Consider the following 21180-nt stretch of genomic DNA (forward strand, 5'->3'; position numbering starts at 1 on the left):
CCCATATAATTATAAACATAATTGAGCTCTCAATGAGAGTACTGTATAGACAGTACAGTGAGTACTTTGCATATATTTGAACATTCAATTTTGACCCCAGTTTGATTCCTGGGTCAGAAATATTCACTGGAGAAGGGATAGGCTACCTACTTCAGTATTCCTGGGCTTCTTTTGTGGCTTAGTTGGTAAAAGTTGGAATTTGCCTACAATGTAGGAAACCTAGGTTCGATCCCTGGGTTGGAAAGATTCCCCTGGAGAAGGGAAAGGCTACCCACTCCAGTATTCTGGCCTGGAGAATTCCATGGACTGTATACTCCATGGGGTCACAAAAAGTGTGAAAGTGAAAGTCGTTCAGTGGTGTCTGACTCTTCGTGACCCCATGGACTATACAGTCTATGGAATTCTCCAGGCCCGAATACTGGAGTGGGTAGTCTTTCCCTTCTACACGGGCTCTTCCCAACCCAGGGTTTGAACCCAAATCTCCCACATTGCAGGTGGATTCTTTTATCAGCTGAGCCACAGGGTAAATATAGAGATATGACAGAGCATATTTGTATTGGTTTATGAGAGCTAGTAGTTAAATTTCCAGGAATTTTGTTAGCTAGTTGATATCAAGTTGTAATAGTTTGAAAGTGATCATAGTGGAATAATTTATACCATGGAAATCAGTAAGCACTGCAAAGTATGATTACCCTTCCCATCCTCTACCCCAAGGGCCAGTCGTTAAACGTTTGCCAACACACCACTGGATAGATACTGTTGCTATTTCTATTTTGCAAATGAGAAGATTGAGGCATAGAGAGGTTAAGTTTCTCAAAGACTCAACACTGAGACAACATGGCCCCCAGGTGGTGCAGTGGTCCAGAATCTGCCTACCAATGCAAGAGACTCAAGAGACATAGGTTCGATTCCTTGGGTTGGGAAGATACCCTGGAGTAGGAAATTGCAACCCACTCCAGTATTCTAGCCTGGAAAATTCCATGGACAGAGAAGCCTGGTGGGCTACAGTCCATGAGGTTGCAGAGAGTCAGACACAACTGAGCATGCACGCCATGTCACCCCTCTGTGTCTCAATCTTCTCATGTGGTCTGATATCCTTTATAAGGATATCAGCTTTAATAAGCAGAAAACAGGAAATTCAGAGAAAAGATCCCATCAGTTTAGTCTGTAGTTGACTCATTCCACAGAAACCTAATTTCTATTCAGTATGATAGCTGTTGTTCCCAACACAAGATGGAAGACTTTCTGCCACTTAGGCTAAGATTCCACCTAGAAGTTTGTTGATTCATTTCATGGCTGAGCTGTCTACAACAGGATTTCATTCTCCCTGTCAAGGTTCAGGGAGGGCATTATCCCCTCTCTGCTGGATGATGACAAGACCTTTCTCTAGGCTTATGTCCTCAAATCCATTCTTTTCCCTGAAGATAGAGGACCTTTCAAAACACAAATACATTCCTGTCAGATGATTTTTAAATTCTTTAAGAGATTTTCCATTGTTCTCAGGATGAAGTCCAAATTTTGGGGGCACTGGGATTCTGACTCCCACTTACCATCCCATTTTATTTCTTACAGTCCTATTTACTATTATATATACCTAACTACCTATAATTCTTCTGATGTCTGCTTTTGCCTCTGCACCTCTTACTGTATCTCATGTTTCAGTAGCAGTTCTTAAACTTTCCTAGTTTTCCAGGCAACACAGGAATTAGGATCGTGGGAGCATTTTCTGCATATTAAAAATATAACTTGACAGATCCTACACATTTTGTATATATATCATATAATTCATTTTCATTTAAAGTCCTTTTCTTCTATTGTATAATGATGTGATGATTTGACAAATAGTAGCCAGAACTTGTTTATTCATAAGTATTGATTCCTGTTTAGGTAATTTGCATTTATATATACTTGGTTCTTTCTCCCTGTCGACCCTCTACACCCCAATAAATTGAATTTCAGACAAATGTGGAAACATGCAATTCTAGGGGAAAATTATTTCCTCTTTTCTATGACTGCATTTCATTTTTAATACTGAAGCAAAAAAGTGGAACTTTGAGGCCAAGGTCCATTTTAACATTTCAATGAGACTAACACTATTGTTCAGCAAATATCTATGGAATCAAATAAAAGCCTAAACTCCCATTCAGTCAGCTGGAGATTGTGTTAGCCTCTTCAATGCACTCAGTTTTTTACATTGCTGTCTAAAATGTCCAGATATCTGAATGCTCCTATCTTAATAAATAGATGAAAAGAGATTAAAAGGAATTAATTAAAAAATTCATAGAAAATACCTACATGGCTGAAACATCTAATAAAAGTAAATACAGTGAGGCCATAGTTACTCCAGTTTGGTCACATTCACTGGTGAGAAATCTGATGCGCTGAGAAAAGGACCTGAAAGAATGGCCATGCAAATGTGAGTCCTGACTATACCTGGGTTATGGGACTCTCAGGGATAGTAGTCTGCTTGATGCTTTGCACGAGCAGATATATTTACTGGTTTGTCATGTGTAAATGACTGTAATATGGGAGAAATCTAAGTTACTAATACATAAAAACCAGTATTTTCAATTAAAGGAAAAATGAAGAAATTAGAAGACTGATTCCTCAGGTTAGTGCCCAGTGAAATTTATATTAATCAGGCTTAAGCAATAAGTTAAACCTTTAACTCCAGTGCAAAGACTTTCTCTTAACTTTGTAATTGTGGAATATAAGGATGTTAAACATCCTTTGAAACATTTACCACTACTTACTTCAAGGTAGAAATGTGAGTTTTGAGGACAGCGAACTGAAACACTGAGCTTAATGGTGGGAAAGGGAAAAAAAAAAGACGAGAAAAAAAAATACTTCTTAGGATTGTTGGCAAGATTTATCTAGGCAGTACTCAGCCTGGAAGATAATTTCTCCCTCTAAATTCAAGAAAGTCTTTAATATTCCTTCCATTTCATCTGCAGAACAAAAGGTATTTGAAAAAGTTATTCAAAGACTGAAAGGATTTTTCAGAGCACATTTGAATCTAAGGTGGGTTTTGCATATCTTGAGATTTTGCCTTGCCACAGGTGAACTAGCAAAATAGGAAAAGAACAGCTAAAGCCATAAAATACAGTTGATAAAATGCTATTCAAGATATAAAGTCTTTGTATTTTAAAGAGTAGATATGAAGCAGTTTCCAAAAGTCTTACAATTAGCATATCATTTTTGATATTGCCGTAGGGCAGTGTGGTCCAACATAGAAAGAAGAAATGGGCAAGAAGGATTAGAGGGAGTATGGAGCCAGCAGAAAAAAAGAAAGATCTTGATTATTCTTGAGCCTTCACCATGACTGAAATTTGGCAAATGGTAAATTCTATTTAGGAAATATTGACACATGCATGTGTGTGTGTTTGTGCATAAGTGTGTCTACAGAGAGAGATGATACTTATGCCTACATCTGGAGACCTGTTCGGCTATCAGTTCCCTCTGTTGCCAGAATAGCATGCCAGCATGCTCAATTTTATGACAGTTTGCTTATGCACCAAGTTTGTGGTAAAAGGTGATTTAGTGCTGAACCAAGACCATAATGGAACTATGGTTTCGAAAAGAATAATTTTGAGGTATTTAAGATGCAACAGCAATAGAATTGAATTATTGCTTCAGTGTGAATGCTGAAGATGCCTCCATGATTTACATATTCCATGTATTAGAAGTGAATGATCTAGTAGATATTTGTCCCACATATTTATAAATCTGCCATTCTGAAATAATGATGAAATAGGTCCCAGAGAATAGACAATGAGCATAGCACTCTAGATTGAATAGATGAATGTCCCTATTAAAGAATCAGGTTCTAAGATTGCTCTAAAATTATATCTTCATAAAATTATTAGTGAGACAGAGGATATAGAGAAAAATTGACTGTCTCTATTCCTTAATTTTCTTCTGCAATTTCTGAATCTTGAGTTTACTTCTTAGCATTCTGAGTGCCAGAAATCATATACATGGAACACTGGAATATGGGGGTATGCCATATTCTCAGTCCAAGGATCAAACCAAGGTCTCCCACATTGTAGGCTGATTCTTTACCAGCTGAGCCACAAAGGAAGCCCAGAATTTACATGGAACACTGGAATATGGGAGTATGCCATATTTTTCTGTGACTGTCCAATGATCAGTAACAATATTATTTGTGTGGACCAATAAAAAGCTGTTATTTTTTCAATGTATTTTAAAACAGAATCTTCAGGTGAATGAGAGAATTATTATCCTTTTGAAACTGAGACCACTTGTGTGTTAATGTAATTTAAACTCAAATTAAATGTGAGCTATGATAGATATAAATGGTAAATTATTGGCTAGGTGAAGAAATTGCCATAGAATTACCTTACTTAAACAAATACTCGACTGTTTAATCTGTGTTTATAGTATAATTTGTATGAAACAAGGACAAATTGATTTATCAATGTAAAAATAGGTTTGTATCCTTTATTTGTGAAGTTCATCTATTTATTTTCTTTATGGGAAAGTACTCAACAGAATGGGAAATTGTTATTTTGTATTAAAATGATGAACATTTTATGAACTAAATTTTTATTAGCAGGGTTTAAAAGGGAAATTGTAGCTTATGTTTAGTGGCCTAAATATTTTCTTTCTAATTGCTTCAAATCAAGCCAATAAAATAAAATGAGTAAAAAAGTTATGACATTTTCACAGCAGCAGCAGATTTCTCAATAGCCCTAACTTTAATCTAGACAACACACAAGCAAAATATCATCCAGCACTCTTAAGAAATAAAGTCCTTATTAATCAAGACTGGAAAGATCACAGATATTTTAAGTCTATAGTTTAAAGGGAATTTGATAAAGATTATATTTTAAAAAATAAACTAGCAATAATATGGGGGGAAATGCAATGAAATAATAAAAATAAGTAATGCTGCACTATGATAAACTAATTGATGTTTCCCTTGGCTATAGTAATGTATAACTTAACTTTTATCTCTCCAAAGTCTATTCTTTGCTCTAATAACATCTCCTGTATGAAACTTTTTCTCTTTTCTTCAGCCTTCATCTCTCGCTGTAAAGCCACAAAATAAAAATGCTAATGATGCACTACTGTGTATATTTGGAGAAGGAAATGGTAACCCACCCCAGTATTCTTGCCTGGAGAATCCCATATACAGACGAACCTGGTGGACTACAGTCCATGAGGTTGCAAAGAGTTGAATATGACTGAAATGACTTAGCATGCAAGCATGCACTGTGTATAGCTCACTGTTTGAATTTTAGTGGTTTGTCCCAACCACATTTTAAACTCCTTCAGAACAAGAATGAAACTGTTTATCATTCTCCTCCTCTGGGCTCATCAGAGTATTGAGCAAGAAATTGGTACTCAATGAATCCTGTTGACTGTCATCTTGAATATTAAAGATTCATCAAAAATAATTGTTTTCTGATGCTAAAATATTACTATCCTGTAACTCAGGAGGATAATATAAAGTTAGGGAGTCAAATATTAGAAGCAGATGAACTCTGAGTAGGGGATTTCTAAGGTAAACCTTTACCAGATGTTCATGTATTAAAATAGGAAATGCTAATCAGGAAAATAACTTTCAAAGAATATAGCAGGTGTTGAGATAAACCCCTGAGGGTTGACAATAAGCAGTAAAAAAAAAATGAAGCACATCTAGTAAGAAAAGCAAAAGATAGCACTATAGAATATGCCCAAATTCAGATTAACAAATTAAATTTCTCAAAATAGCACTCTCAACACTTTCTTTAAAAAACTAGCAGGTGTAATATGAGTCAAATTTCCTTGCCCGTATGATTTTATTTGGTTTATGTCTGTCTACACGGATTGGGTAATTTATTTAATTAGCTCAAAATGAAGATTTTATTGTAGCCATTCTAGAGACTTAAAAAAAATTATATTCCATTAAATAAGACTATTTACCATCATTCATACTTTTTCCTGTCAGTTACTAAATAGCTTAGTTATTTTCTTTGAACAATCTTTACTACCATGCATTACTTTCTGTTTCTACAGCCTTAACAATGGCTAAGACTTCTTTCTTATTAAACTGCTATCATTTCTTTGCAGCCTATGTCACATAATTTTTGCTATCAATGATATTTCCAATTAATCTGCTTACAAAAGCATTTTCATCCTGCTAATCCTGCTAGAACATATATGACTCTTTCTTACCTACTGCATTCCTGTACTTTGACTTAGCTTGCAAAGATTTTGATAACATGGTACTACAGTTGACTGTCGCAACGTCATTTTTCAACATCCCTAAGGCAGTCCCTATCAGATAACCAATGGCATTTTTCACAGAATTAGAACAATTTTTTTTTTAACAACTTGTAAGGAAACACAAAAGACCATGAATAGCCAAAAAAGCAATCTTGATAAAGAAAAACAGAGCTGATGGAGTCAGACTCCCTGACCTCAAACTATTTACAGTCATCAAAACAGTATGGTACTGGCACAAAAAATACAGAAATATAGATCAGTGGAACAGGATAAAAAGTTCAGTGATAAACCTACACACCTATGGACTCACAAGCTAGAATCAAGGTTGCCAGGAGACATATGAACAACCTCAGATACACAGATAATACCACCCTAATGGCAGAAAGAGAAGAGGACCTAAAGAGCCTCTTGATGGGGGTGGAGTGAAAATACTGGCTTAAAACTCACCATTCAAAAAATGAAGATCTTGGCATCCAGTCCCATCACTTCATGGCAAATAGATGGGGAAAAAGTGGAAACAATGACAGATTTTACTTTCTAGGGCTCCAAAATCACTGCAGATGGTGACTGGAACCACAAAATTAAAAAGACACTAGCTCCTTGGAAGAAAAGCTATGACAAACCTCTACAACATATTAAAAAATGAGATATCACTCTGCCAGCAAAGGTCCATATAGGTAAAGCTATGGTTTTTCCAGTAGTCATGTATGGATATGAGAGTTGGACCACAAAGAATGTTGAGTGCCAAAGAATTGATGCTTTTGAATTGTGGTGTTGGAGAAGACTTTTGAGAGTCTCTTGGACAGCAAGGAAGTCAAACCAGTCAATTCTAAAGGAAATCAACCCTGAATATTCACTGGAAGAATTAATGCTTAAGCAGAAGCTCCCATACTTTGGCCACCTGATGAGAAGAACTGACTCATTGGAAAAGATCTTGATGCTGGAAAGATTGAAGGTGGGAGGAGAAAGGGGTGACAGAGGATGAGATGGCTAGATGGTGTCACTGACTCAATGGACATGAGTTTGAGCAAACTCTGTGAGATAGTGAAGAACAGGGAAGCCTGGCGTGCTGTAGTTCATGGGGTCACAGAGTTGGGCATAACTTAGAGACTGAACAACAATGGTCACCTAATCTATGACAAAGAAGGAAAGAATATACAATGGGGAAAAGACAGTCTCTTCAATAAGTAGTGCTGGGAAAACTGGACAACTAAATGTAAACGAATGAAATTAGAACACTCCCTAACACTATACACAAAAATAAACTCAAATGGATTAAAGACCTAAATGTACCACTTGATACTATAAAACTCTTAGAGGAAAACATAGGCAGAATACTCTTTGACATACATCGCAGCAAGCTCTTCTTTGACCCACCTCCTAGAGTAATGGAAATAAAAATAAAAATAAACAAATGGGATCTAATTAAGCTTAAAAGATTTTTCACAGCAAAGAAAACTATTAACAAATGAAAAGACAACCCTCAGAATGAGAGAAAATAATAATTGTTAGTGAAGCAACTGACAAAGAATTAATCTCTAAAATATGCAAGGAGCTCATGAAGCTCAATATCAGAAAACTAAACAGTCCAATCAAAAAAAGTGGATGGAGGACCTACAGACAATTTTAGAAGAAGACATTCAGATGGCCAACAACACAACAAAAAGATGCTCAACATCACTCATGATTAGAGAAATGCAATCAAAATTGCAATGAGGTATCACCTCACATCAATCATAATCAGATCAGATCAGATCAGTCACTCAGTCGTGTCTGACTGTCTGCGACCCCATGAATCGCAGCACACCAGGCCTCCCTGTCCATCACCATCTCTCAGAGTTCATGCAAACTCACGTCCATCGAGGCGATGATGCCATCCAGCCATCTCATCTTCTGTCATTCCCTTTTCCTCCTGCCCCCAATCCCTCCCAGCATCAGAGTCTTTTCCAATGAGTTAACTCTTCACATGAGGTGTCCAAAGTACTGGAGTTTCAGCTTTAGCATCATTCCTTCCAAAGAAATCCCAGGGCTGATCTCCTTTAGAATGGACTGGTTGGATCTCCTTGCAGTCCAAGGGACTCTCAAGAGTCTTCTCCAACACCACAGTTCAAAAGCATCAATTCTTCGGCGCTCAGCCTTCTTCACAGTCCAACTCTTGCATCCTTACCTGACCACTGGAAAAACCATTGCCTTGACTAGACGGACCTTTCTTGGCAAAGTAATGTCTCTGCTTTTGAATATGCTATCTAGGTTGGTCATTCACTTTTATTCCAAGGAGTAAGTGTCTTTTAATTTCATGATGGCCATCATCAAAAAATCTACAAAGAGTAAATGCTGGTGAGTGTGTGGAGAGAAGGGAACCCTCCTACACTGTTGGTGGGAATGTAAAATGTGCAACCACTATGGAAAACAGGGTGGAGATTCCTTGTAAAATTAAAAATAGAGCTACCACATGATCCAACAATCCTATTTCTGGCCATATATCCAAAGAAAACCATAATTTGAAAAGACACATACACCTCAGTGTTCACTGCAGTAGTATTTACAATAACCAGGACTGTTGGCTAGAATGATGGTAACCATGGAAACAACCTAAATGTCCATCAACAGAAGAATGGATAAAGAAGATGTGGTGTGTATGCGTGTGTGTACAATGGAATATTACTCAGCCATAAAAAGTGAAATAATGCCATTTATAGAAACACAAATGGACCTAGAGATTGTTACACTAAGTGAAGTAAGTCAGACATAGGAGGACAAATATCATACGATTTCGCTTATATGTGGAATCTATACAAAGAGTATAGATGAACTTATCTACAAAACAGAAATAGTTACACATGTAAAAAACAAACATGATTACCAGTGAGTAAGGGGCAGTAGGGATAAATTGGGAGAGTGGAAATGATGTATACACACTACTGTCTGTAAAATGGATAACTGATAAAGACATGCTATATGGCACCAAGAAACCTACTGGGTGCCCTGTGATGGCCTATGTGGGAGGGGAATCTGGAAGGGTGTGAATATATGTGTGTGTATGGATGATTCACTTTGCTGTACACCTGAGGCTGGCACAACACTGTAAGTCAAGTATACTCAAATTTTTAAAAAATTAATAACAGCAAAACCTATAACTGATATAACCACCAGCTTGATTGATAATTACATGAGCTCTCATGTTCATTTACTATATTCAGTGTAGTAGAGAAATTGTCTCTTGGTAGTTCAAATAAGAAGGATTTTGAAAAAATGGGACTGAATACATATATTCAGACATCATTTATATATTTATATATACATGCACAGATACTTGCACATGCATTTACATCAATATATACATTTTATAGATATCTTTAGTTGAGTATTAATATATCATTGAACTCATACAGCTTTTAGTAAATTTGCATAGTTATGAAACCAATTTTATGTTCCATTTTTTTAAATACCTTTATTATTCCATATACCTCATAACAATTTGCAGCTAACCTCTATTTCCATTCTCAGGCAATCACTAATTTACCTTCTATCTCTATAGATTTGTCTTTTCTAAATATTTTCTAAATGGAATCATACAATATATGGATTTTGCACCTGAGAATTCATATAAAATAATGTTTTTGAGATTCATAAATGTTATAGCATGTGATAATAAGTTTTGGTGAGTATACAGAGAAACTGGTACCTTCATATGTTTCTAGTGGGAATGTAACTGGTAAAGCCACTTTGAAAAACACATTTTGACACTTTCTTAAAACCTTAAAAACATTAAATTATCATATAAATCAGCAATTTCACTTCTTTGTAATTACTCTAGAGGAATAGAAACAAATGTCCATACAAAGACTTATGTTTAAGCAGCAACTTTTATAATAATAAAAAGTAGAAAACAAATACATCAATGGTGAGTAGAGAAACAAATGTGGTATATTCATAAAATGAAATACTACTCAGCAATAAAATGAATATGTAGTTTACAATCTACTTTTAAAATCTGCTGCCATAATCAGATCCTAAAAGTAGCCTCTTAAAAGACCATGATTCTAAAATCATGCATTATTTATTTTATTGATATTTGTCCTATAATGACACCCTTTTAGTTCTATCGAGTATACATATTTTATAGCCACATCCAGATATTTAAGAGACTTTATCAATTTAAAAATGGAAAACTATAAGTTTAAATTTATCACTAATTTTTCGATAAGAAAGAATGTACTGGAGCTTCATTTAGGCTTCTGTGGGAAAGTAAAGTCCAAAACTTGAAACTTCTCTTATTTCAGATCATATAGGCATGATAGCTAATATGAAAGTCTACAACCCTGTATTTTCATGTGGTGATACCATTATGCTGATTTTTTTAGAGAGCTTCTTACACCTGGCCACACATCAGAATCTCCTGGGGTGTTTGTATATAGTATAATTTCCAGGGCCTCACCCCCGAGAATCTGGAGCAAGTTGAACATGGAGGCCAGCAAGCTGTGATGCTAATAATCACCACAGGTGATTCTAATTTAGGCAGTCTGTGGCATGTGGGAGCCACCATTCTAAATGAAAAACCAGCAGATATGTGTTTCCAGTGAGGACTGACATCATGTAAAATTCCAACCACAAGACTCAGTCAAATGCTATTTAAAATAGTCTACACAGAGTATGAAGGAAAGCTGATTACCTCCAAAGGGTTTCTAATTATTTTTAAGCATCGTATACAGTGTATACTTGTAGAAGAAAAAGAACTGCATAGCAATTCAGGTTTATGAATTTTCTGCACAATAAGAGCTAATTACAGTTTTCCTGTTTTGGAAAGAAATACACTTGCAGACAAAGCTTCATTTTGAAAAAATGTACTTTAATCAATGCAATCAGTCAAGTCAACAGATATTAATTGAATACCTTCTTTATACAGGAGATTGTGGAACATGATCAGAATAATATATTTTCATAGACTTTTAGAGAATTTGTAGTCCCTTTGTAGTTCAAAGGCATGTAAATTCTGCAGTGTTTGGAGTAATGAACCCTTATTGAGTTCTTTGCATATGATAGTAATCACTGTACCTCGGCATTTTTAACTTAAAAATGCTACTGTAGACATCAATTTTATTTTAACTTTATAAGTGAGGAAACAAAGATTTCCAGATAGTAAATGGTGGAGTAAGGTGGGGGCAACTAGGTTTCCCTAGCTTCAGTACTTAAAGCAGTCCTCTGTGTACAGAATATTTTGAAGTCCAAAGGAAATTCAGATTATAGTTAACTAATTTTCCTTAATAGGGGACAGAGAATAATGGGGAAGGAGGATAGGCTCCCTATGCTGAAATTTGCTCTATTTGAAAAAGTAGAAGACGTTCAAGAAAAAGAATGTTGACAGTAAAGTCATCCAGATAAGAAAACACTGGGTGAATTTGACACGTTGGTTTATAGAATGTTTAGAATAGATTTAGGAGAGAAAAGAACCAAGGAAAGACTTGATTGAAACTTAAATGCTGGACTAAGTAATTTGAAGTTCAATCTGAACTAAAATTGGAAGCCATTTTCATTTTAACTTGGAGAACAAAATAATATATTTAAATAAAATTACTGGGCTTTTGTAGGCTCCAACCTGGATACTGGATGGATGATGAACTATCGGTGGACCAGAGATTAAAAGATGGGCACAATCACTATTCTAGTGAACTTGATATTATAAGAAGTAAAAAACAAAAGAGTAAACAAGAAAAAGGATCATGAATTATAAGAAAAGGTGTTGATATAGAAAGTAACTTAGAGAAGAAGAACAGTACATGCATTTCATTTTATTTGTATTGGAATATAGTTGTTTTATAATGTTGTGATAATTTTTGGTGTATAGTAAATAATTCAATCATATATTTTTTCAGATTATTCCATTATAAGTTATTAGAAGATATTGAATGATATTGAATATAGTTTCCTGTGCTATATACCAGGACCTTGTTGTTTATCTATTTTATATATAATAGTGCATATCCAAAACTACTAATATATCCCTCCCCTCTGCCTTTCTCCTTTGGTAACGATAAGTTTACCATAAGTTCCCTATGTCTACATAGACTAATTAATAGTAGAAGCTATAGTACGGACCTTTTTTGAGGATTAAGTGGAGTAGTATACATTTGACAAATTGCCTATTGCTTTAGTAAAAGATTGATAGTGAATGTTAGCTAAGGCTCAATGCTATATATTGATAATAGGAAGATAAATAAAACATGGATAAGTTTTATCCTTAAGTTTTATTTCTTTTATGGATAAAATAATTATATATGCTTCCTGTTGGGGGCCAGAGTGAGGTACTCCGCCCATGGCAAAGGTCATGAGGAAGGAGGCTCGACATACGCGAAGGCGGGATCGAGCCTCAGGAGTCCCCCTGGAAATCCTCGAGCGTCTACCCCCATAACCAGAGCCTGCCTACTTTACTACTTTGTGCTCTCACCTACACCTCTGACTTTACGGGGGGCTGTCCCCCACCACCTCTTTTGGAGAAGGAGTTAACCTAGAGCTCCAGTCAATAAAAACTCTTGGGCGTGACAAGAGTGTTTTAACCTACAAACTCCTCTGAAGGTTCTCTAGCCTGCCTGACAGGCTCGTCCGGCCACATGTGATTGCTCACAGCCTCCCAACCGTGAGAGGCACCAGATGCTTTAAACCCTCTAAAAACAGGTTCTTTAGAGAAGTTAGAAAACAAGTATAAGTATAGTGGGCTGATTTGAAATTGTGTTGGTGAAGGGTTTTTCATTTGTTGAGCCAATGTTTGTTGCTAAGTCTCCACATCCCCTGCCCTTACACACATTAATGAGTATATAGAAGAAATAAGTATTAACCTTTGATATTAATCACGTTAGACCTTAGGCTAAGTAAATTCTTTCCTTAACTAAAACCCACTACACCCTCACCCTATAGGAATGTAACTTTATTTGGGTGGTGTCTGTTTTAAGAATAATCATCCCTGGAGAAATAAGTGTCCTGGTTGACTGACCGTTGTCACAAGGAGAGGGTCATAAATTGTCAGCAGGCCCCCCTGGCCAGAATATGATGTAACACCCCTAAGATCTCTGTATACATTTGTATGAAGCACCTGACTTTGATAAAAGTCAGGACTGCTGACCCCGCGTGACTTTTGCATAACATCTCAGTGTATAAAAGTAGACCATGGAAAATAAAGAATTGGGATCAGTTTCTCGAAATACTGGTCTCCCCATGTCGCTGTCTCTCTGGCTGAGTCTCCATCTGGAGCGCGGAACCCACCATGCTTACTAATTATGCCTGGGCTTCTAAGATCCGACCGGGGAGGCCTCAGTGTCTCCTCTCCTTCGGGAGAACAGAAGGACGCCTGTGGCCTATGTAAGTGGTGCAAACTTCTTGTCTTGAAGTTTTATTGGTCTCCCGCGTAAACCAAGCCACTCAGCCTCCTTTCTCCACTGAATTTTCCTACTGAGCTATCCTCATCCTATTACTCTTTTTATCTTTAATAAAATATTTAAATAAATAGGTCGCCGACGCCGTCCCCGCTTCGAATACCCTGGATCAGCCGGGGCAGGTCCCCGGCAGCTTCCCTTTTGAGATTATCAGGGCACCGAGTAAATACTTTTTCTTAGCAAAGTATGTGTCATGGTGCATAGCCCCAAACGGCTTTCTAGTCCCACTCTGGGAAACTCCAGACTGATTGTATCTTATATTAAAAAGTGATCTGACAAGTATTTTCAAACCCAAATCTCAAAATTTTCTGAAATACTATCCCTGCTGTTAAAATTTAAAGCTTATTAATCATATTTTTCTTGCTTTAGGAAATGTTAGTTTTATTTCTAGAAAAGCTGAAGAAGAGAACGCATTCTATGTATAAACAAGATAGTGATATAGACAAGCAAGAATCTTTCCCTAGGTTTGCAGCCTCTGTTTCCTAATCTTATCATAGACTGGTGTCTCTTCCTTCCATAAGACAGAACCATCAAAGCCAGAGAGAAGGATACAGAATCATTACCACTAAATAGAGAATTTCCATTTTATTTTTTGACTTTCTAACTCATGATCACAACTAGCACAAAATGAACATCTTGTGATCTAGGGCTCTGGGGAGGGACTAGAAACTGTGCTGTATCAGATGTGGTTATCATTTGGATGAGTTGAAAGCAACAAGTTCCAGAAGCTGGTATTAGAAGAATAGTAACTGATGTCCATAGCTGTTGTAATGCAACAGCAGTCCAGATATGGAGACATAGGATCAGGAAAAATAAACTGCTTGAGATAAGGTTGAGGGCTTAACCCTCCATGGAGAAGTACCTAGGAGAGAGGAAGAATTAAGTCTATTTTTCTTGGTGTAGGTTGAAAGTCTTAGGGGAAAGTTAGCTGACTCAAAACTACAGGACCCAGGCTAACTTCACTTCTTTTCCTTTTCAATACTGCTGTCTACCTCTTTTTTCTTAGAGCAATCCCATTTATGAGGATCTACCCTCAAGACCTCATATCTTAGTTAGAGTTGCCAAATTCTCCCTAACTTCGACTTTATTGGTTGTTTAAACCTACCAAAGAAAGTAAAAAGCATAATTATAAATTTCTTCCATTCATTTAATCAGATATTATCTTCTATATGACTAGCTCTGTTCTAGATTTGAGTGTTATTACAGAAGTAAAAATAAACAAAAATTCTTATCCTAATCAAAATTACATGCCAAGAAGGAACAGTACAGAGAATTAACAGGATAAATATTTAAAATATATAATGTGAGTTAAATAACAAGTGGGTAGGATCCATGAAGTTTGTAGGTAGTTAGTGGGTTTTTTTTTGCAATTTAGAGAGGGAGTTCTGGAACAGCCTTATAGAGAAGAAGACTTTGAATTAAAACTTGAAAGGGAAGAGGGGACAAGGACAATCCAGGCAGAGGAAACAGTGAGTGCAAAAATCTTGCAGAGGGAGTCTTCATGGTGTGGCCAGTCTGTGTGATTGGGGCAGAGTGAAGGGAAGACGTTTTAGGAGAAAGGTCAGAGTGGTAAGTGACATGAAGGAGCACGCTTGTTTGAAAGCTTTGTAGCATGCTTGTCTTAGTCTGTCTGGGCTGCTATAACAAAATATCACAGATTGGGTGGTTTAGAAACAACAGAAATTTATTTCTCACAGTTCTGTAGGCTGGCAGTCCAAGATCAGCGTGCTGGTATGATGGGATTCTGGAAAAGGGCCTCTTTCAGGTTGCCGATTGCTGACTTCTCACTGTACACTCATTCAGTGAAAGGGCGAAGCTAGCTTTCTGGGATCTCTTTTATAAGGCAGCAATCCCATTTATGGATGATCTACTCTCATAACTTAAGCATCTTTCAAAGGCCCTGCCTCCTAATATCATCATCTTGAGGGTATGATGATGCATTTTGATGGGACACAATAGTGCCATAAAAAGTTTGGCTTTTCCTTAAGAGTCATTTGAAACTATCATTCTTGATTGCCATAGAGAAACAGATAAAACAGTAAAAATAGCAAATTTTTCAGAATCATCCCTTAATTGTCACTGTCCTTGTCAATCTCCTGATTCCTAGGAGGTCTCCTCTTGTCCTATTTCTTGCTGAAAGATATAAAATTGAAACAAATCGGTAAATGTCAGTGCCTATTTATTTAGGTATTCATGGCTCAGATTTGAAACATATAATATTAAAGTCCCTTGGATTAAGTGATTCCAATGCTGTTGATGTGTGTCCAATGACAAGATATTTTCTTATATTGTATATTTTGTTCTGTAGGATGGAAGCTGAAGCTTGAATTTCTTCATTGACTCTAACCCAGGTTTAGCTTTCCTCTACTGCCAGGCCTTTAGCTGTGTTATATAGTGGACAGATACAGGTGATAATTTCTTCAAGGTAGTGTATTCTGCTTAGTATATTTCAGGTGGTTATTACATATTGATTTTCTGTCTGAAATTTTTTAATAGGCATAAGCTCTTGGCCAGGATATAATCTTTACACAAGACCTTCATGCTAATTAAGGGCAGCCCACGTTTAAATACTGTATCTCTGTGAACTCTACCTTTGTGTGGCAATCAAATACAACAAAACAGCTGCTCACAAGAGCAGCATTTCCAAAGGTTTATGAGAGCCTTAATTTATGGAATTTTATTTTAAAAATTGCATTGTGTATGGAGACTGTAAAGTCTGTTTCCAGTATCCCAGAGGAAACATATAGTCACTGAGGTTTGAAATATCTTAATCTCAAAGAGCCATAAAATGCCTACAGCACAGAGGCCTCCTGAAACAATACAGAGGCGAGAATTTAGGATATAGTGAAAGTCATAATATTGACTTCCATAGAAAGTTTGAAAGAAGAACATAACAATTTTATGTCCTAGTTACTAGAACACCAAATTCAATGGGAAATCTTAGGTAATGCAGCCACAATTAAAATATAAATAAGATTTTCTTGAAGAAAATATACTTTTGAAAGAGTTTAATTTGGAAATATGGATTTTGTGGGAAAAGTAAGCTATGTTGTATATTGAATTCACTAAATAGGCATTTTATATTAATGTAATGTTTTCAAGAGAAGACAGGGCATAGTAAAAGAACTGACATTCTTCTAGTATTTATTTTTATTCATAACTACAACAGGATGGTAAATGAACTAAAGGCAAATGAAACTCTGTAGCTGAAGGTAAAATCATATAGGATCTAGCATAATGTGGGTAGAGAACTCTTCAATTTATGAATTCCCTATGATTATGTTTCTCATCTTTAAAAACAGGAAAAGATGAGTAAATACATAAAACATTGGTGATAAAATTAATTCATGTATTCAAGGTACCTGGAAAATTGTCTAGTAAATGTGGTATAAGTAGATATTAATTATTATTGTGATTATGGTGTTCATTTTTCAGTTAATAAATGGATTTTATATATTTATAGGTTCCAGAGAAAGAGATTATCAGCAATCTTTCATTGGCAGGCAGTATTTTATTATGTCTGATCCAAAGATTTCCAAACCTAAATGAAAATGAGAAACATTTAAGGGACTACTAAAATACACTGATGCCTAGATTCACCCCAAGCCGTTTGAAACAGAATCGTGGGGGCAAAGATTAGTGTCTGATTTTCCCAGTTGAATGTTAGGCAGTGAGGATTGAGAATCATTGGCCTAAACTATGTTGTTCTTCCTCCTGATTAAGTCCATTTTTTCCACTTCTGTCATCAGTGGATGTTGTAAATATTAATGATTTATCAACTTTTATAGAATACCCTTATACATATTTAAAACCCATTATATGAGTAGTCTCTCAGTTACCCCTGTATTCCTAATTAATATCACTAAAATCTGAGACCTGCATGAGAACTACGAGATTATTTTCTAAATATTTTCATTTGACAAACGAGGACACCAAGGCTAAAGGACATGAAATGACTTGACTGTGGCCTCTGTGAACCAGTAACCTTGCTGTAACCTCAGGGGCACACCTGCCTTCACAATCTGCTGTTCTTTTCACTGTGCTCTATCACCTGAACTTGTTTATCATTTCCTAAATGTTCTATTTTCTAATCCTTTTCAAAATTCAGCATCTGTGCTGAGCTTTAGATGAATAGTATAGTTAGAGAATTACCATGCCGTTTCTCTAATCCATGTGGTACATTTCCTTTCTTATCAGTCCTGCTGATTCAGATGACAGTCTGGAGTGATCATCACATCTCTACCGTGTAGTCTTCATTTTGTGTGTAATTTCCACTTCTTTCTTCTTTAAATGATGTTACATTTCATTTTACCTTGCTGTATTTTTTCTACACATTGCTCTATACTTGGGAACTCAAACCAAGTGTTATTTGATATCATAATCAATGATCTCTATATTTCCTATGCTAAACAATAAAGATCAGTTAATATTTTTGATATCTAACTTTATGAAGTCATGTCATATGAAATATATGAGATTTTAGCTTCTTATTTAAATCAATGGTCTTTCTAAAAACCAGAGATTTAATTTAATAAAAACCTCTACTCACCATGGATCCTGAAGTACACATGAGATTTAACTTCTTTTACAATTTAAAATCTCTTTTTTTTTTAATGGAAAATTAACTTTATATTGTTTCACACTGTAATTTCAGTAATACTATATAAGTTACCTCTGGTGATCAAAATAGTACCTGAAAATCCTATGTTTATTAAATCAAAGATACAAGAAGTACCTATCTAGTTGTATAGATGTTTCACTGAAATTAAATACTCATAACTCTTTTTTTGAAATATGTTCACAACTTATATAAGTGGAAAGAATCTAACATGTTTACATGATAATACTGGGTTTCTTTGCCAAATATTTATAGGTAAATAAAATACAGTTTAAGGAATTAAAGTTAATATTTAAAAATATAATTACTTCAGGTTACTACTGTAATTTAGAAGACAAAGTTTTTGACTTTATTATTCAGAAAAATCAATGTCAGGATGAAGAGCAAATTCAACCGTAAATCTATGGTTTAGATTTGTGTACAAAAGTTGAGTGTCAGAAAAGAATTTATCAGTACAGATAGGCCTTGTTAATTAAAGAAGTAAAGAAGCCCTACCTTAAGGACAGGTTCCTCTGAGATCCACAAAACACAGAGGATAGAGAGAAGAGAACTTCTAGGAAAATCAAAAAATGAGAAGGCCAGGAAAAAGTGATCATTCCCATCAGAATCACAAGACTGTAAAATACAAGAATGAAATGTGAAGTACAGAGCCTGTCAAAGAAGGCAGGGAAAGAAATCAGGAGATGAAGGCAAAAAGAACTTTGAGGAAATCCTAGACAGCCTAGGTAAAGTCATTCACTCATTCACATAAAGCACTTTGCTGCTGCTGCTGCTGCTAAGTCGCTTCAGCCGTGTCTAACTGTGTGACCCTGTAGACAGCCTCCTACCAGGCTCCTCTGTCCCTGGGATTCTCCAAGCAAGAACACTGGAGTGGGTTGCCATTTCCTTCTCCAATGCATAAAAGTGAAAAGTGAAAGTGAAGTCGCTCAGTTGTGTCCAACTCTTACCGACCTCGTGGACTGCAGCCTACCAGGCTCCTCCATTGTGGGAGTTTCCAGGCAAGAGTACTGGAGTGGGGTGCCACTGCCTTCTCCATAAAACACTTTATGATCATGTAAAAAAAAAAGCAGCATCAGTATAAGAGGTATTATGACTCTGAAATATGAAGAATGGATTTTATTGCTTTAATTTTTTTATTAAGTATATTCCATGTTCAGAAGAGTACATAAATCATGAGTGTAAAGCTTGATGGAGTTTCACAAATTGAACAAACCTTTGTAACAAGGGCTATGCTAAAAAAAATAAGACACTACCAGTATTCTAGAATGCCTTCATTTGCCCCCTTTTAGTTACTCCCCATTCCCAAGCTAACCACTCTCCAGCCTCTCACATCATGATTTCATTCTGTTTGAACTTTATGTAAATGGAATAATGCCATTCTCTTTTGTGTTTTTCTTCTGATTCTTAATATTATGAGATTTGCTTATATTATCTGAATAATTTATATTGTCTAAATAGTACTATTTTGAACATTCTAGATATTTTGTTAGGGGGGTTATATATAGGAAACAACGTGAAGTGTAAATCACTCACTTGTTTCTGACTCTTTGTGGCCCATGGACTGTAGCCTGCCAGGATCCTCTGTCCATGGAATTCTCCAGACAAGAACTCTGGAGTGGGTTGCCATACCCTTCTCCAGGGGATCTTCCTGACTCAGATGAAACCTGGGTCTCCTGCATTGCTTGCAGATTCTTTACCATCTGAGTCACCAGGAAGCTGATCTTATATGTTTATATATGTATATATATCTTTTCACACACACATACACATATATATATATAAGAAAATTATCAGCTCGTAGTGATGAATATATTCAGATTTAATAGATAATGATAGTTCTAGTTGCTCCATATCTTCAGCAATAATATTGGTACAATAATATTGGTCAGTCAGTATTCATTCATTCATTATTCATTCATTAATCTTTGATATTTTAGTCATTCTGTTGGTAGTGGTAACCCATTATGGAGTTAATTTGCATTTTTCTGACGACTAATGAAATTGGGTTCTGCTTTGTTTTGTTTCTGGCAAATTTATTAATCATTGCTTAATTCAATAAACTGTGGGAAATTCTGAAAGAGATGGGAATAACAGACCACCTGACCTGCCTCTTGAGAAATCTGTATGCACGTCAGGAAGCAACAGTTAGAACTGGACATGGAACAACAGACTGATTCCAAATAGGAAAAGGAGTATGTCAAGGCTGTATATTGTCACCCTGCTTATTTAACGTCTATGCAGAGTACATCATGAGAAACGCTGGACTGGAATAAACACAAGCTGGACTCAAGATTGCAGGGAGAAATATCAATAACCTCAGATATGCAGATGACACCACCCTTATGGCAGAAAGTGAAGAGGAACTCAAAAGCCTCTGGATGAAAGTGAAAGTGGAGGGTGAAAAAGTTGGCTTAAAACTCAACATTCAGAAAACTAAGATCATGGCATCAGGTCCCATCACTTCATGGAAAATAGATGGGGAAACAGTGGAAACAGTGTCAGACTTTACTTTTGGGGGGCTCCAAAATCACTGCAGATGGTGACTGCAACCATGAAATTAAAAGATGCTTACTCCTTGGAAGGAAAGTTATGTCCAACCTAGATAGCATATTGAAAAGCAGAGACATTTTGCCAACAAAGGTCAGTCTAGTCAAGGCTATGGTTTTTCCAGTGGTCATGTATGGATGTGAGAGTTGGACTGTGAAGAAGGCTGAGCACTGAAGAATTGATGCTTTTGAACTGTGGTGTCGGAGAAGACTCTTAAGAGTCCCTTGGACTGCAAGGAGATCCAGCCAGTCCATTCTGAAGGAGATCAGCCCTGGGATTTCTTTGGCAGGAATGATGCTAAAGCTGAAACTCCAGTACTTTGGCCACCTCATGCGAAGAGTTGACTCATTGGAAAAG

This window comes from Bison bison, unplaced genomic scaffold (assembly GCF_000754665.1).
Source record: "Bison bison bison isolate TAMUID 2011002044 unplaced genomic scaffold, Bison_UMD1.0 scf7180017864473, whole genome shotgun sequence".
Lineage (NCBI taxonomy): Eukaryota > Metazoa > Chordata > Mammalia > Artiodactyla > Bovidae > Bison > Bison bison.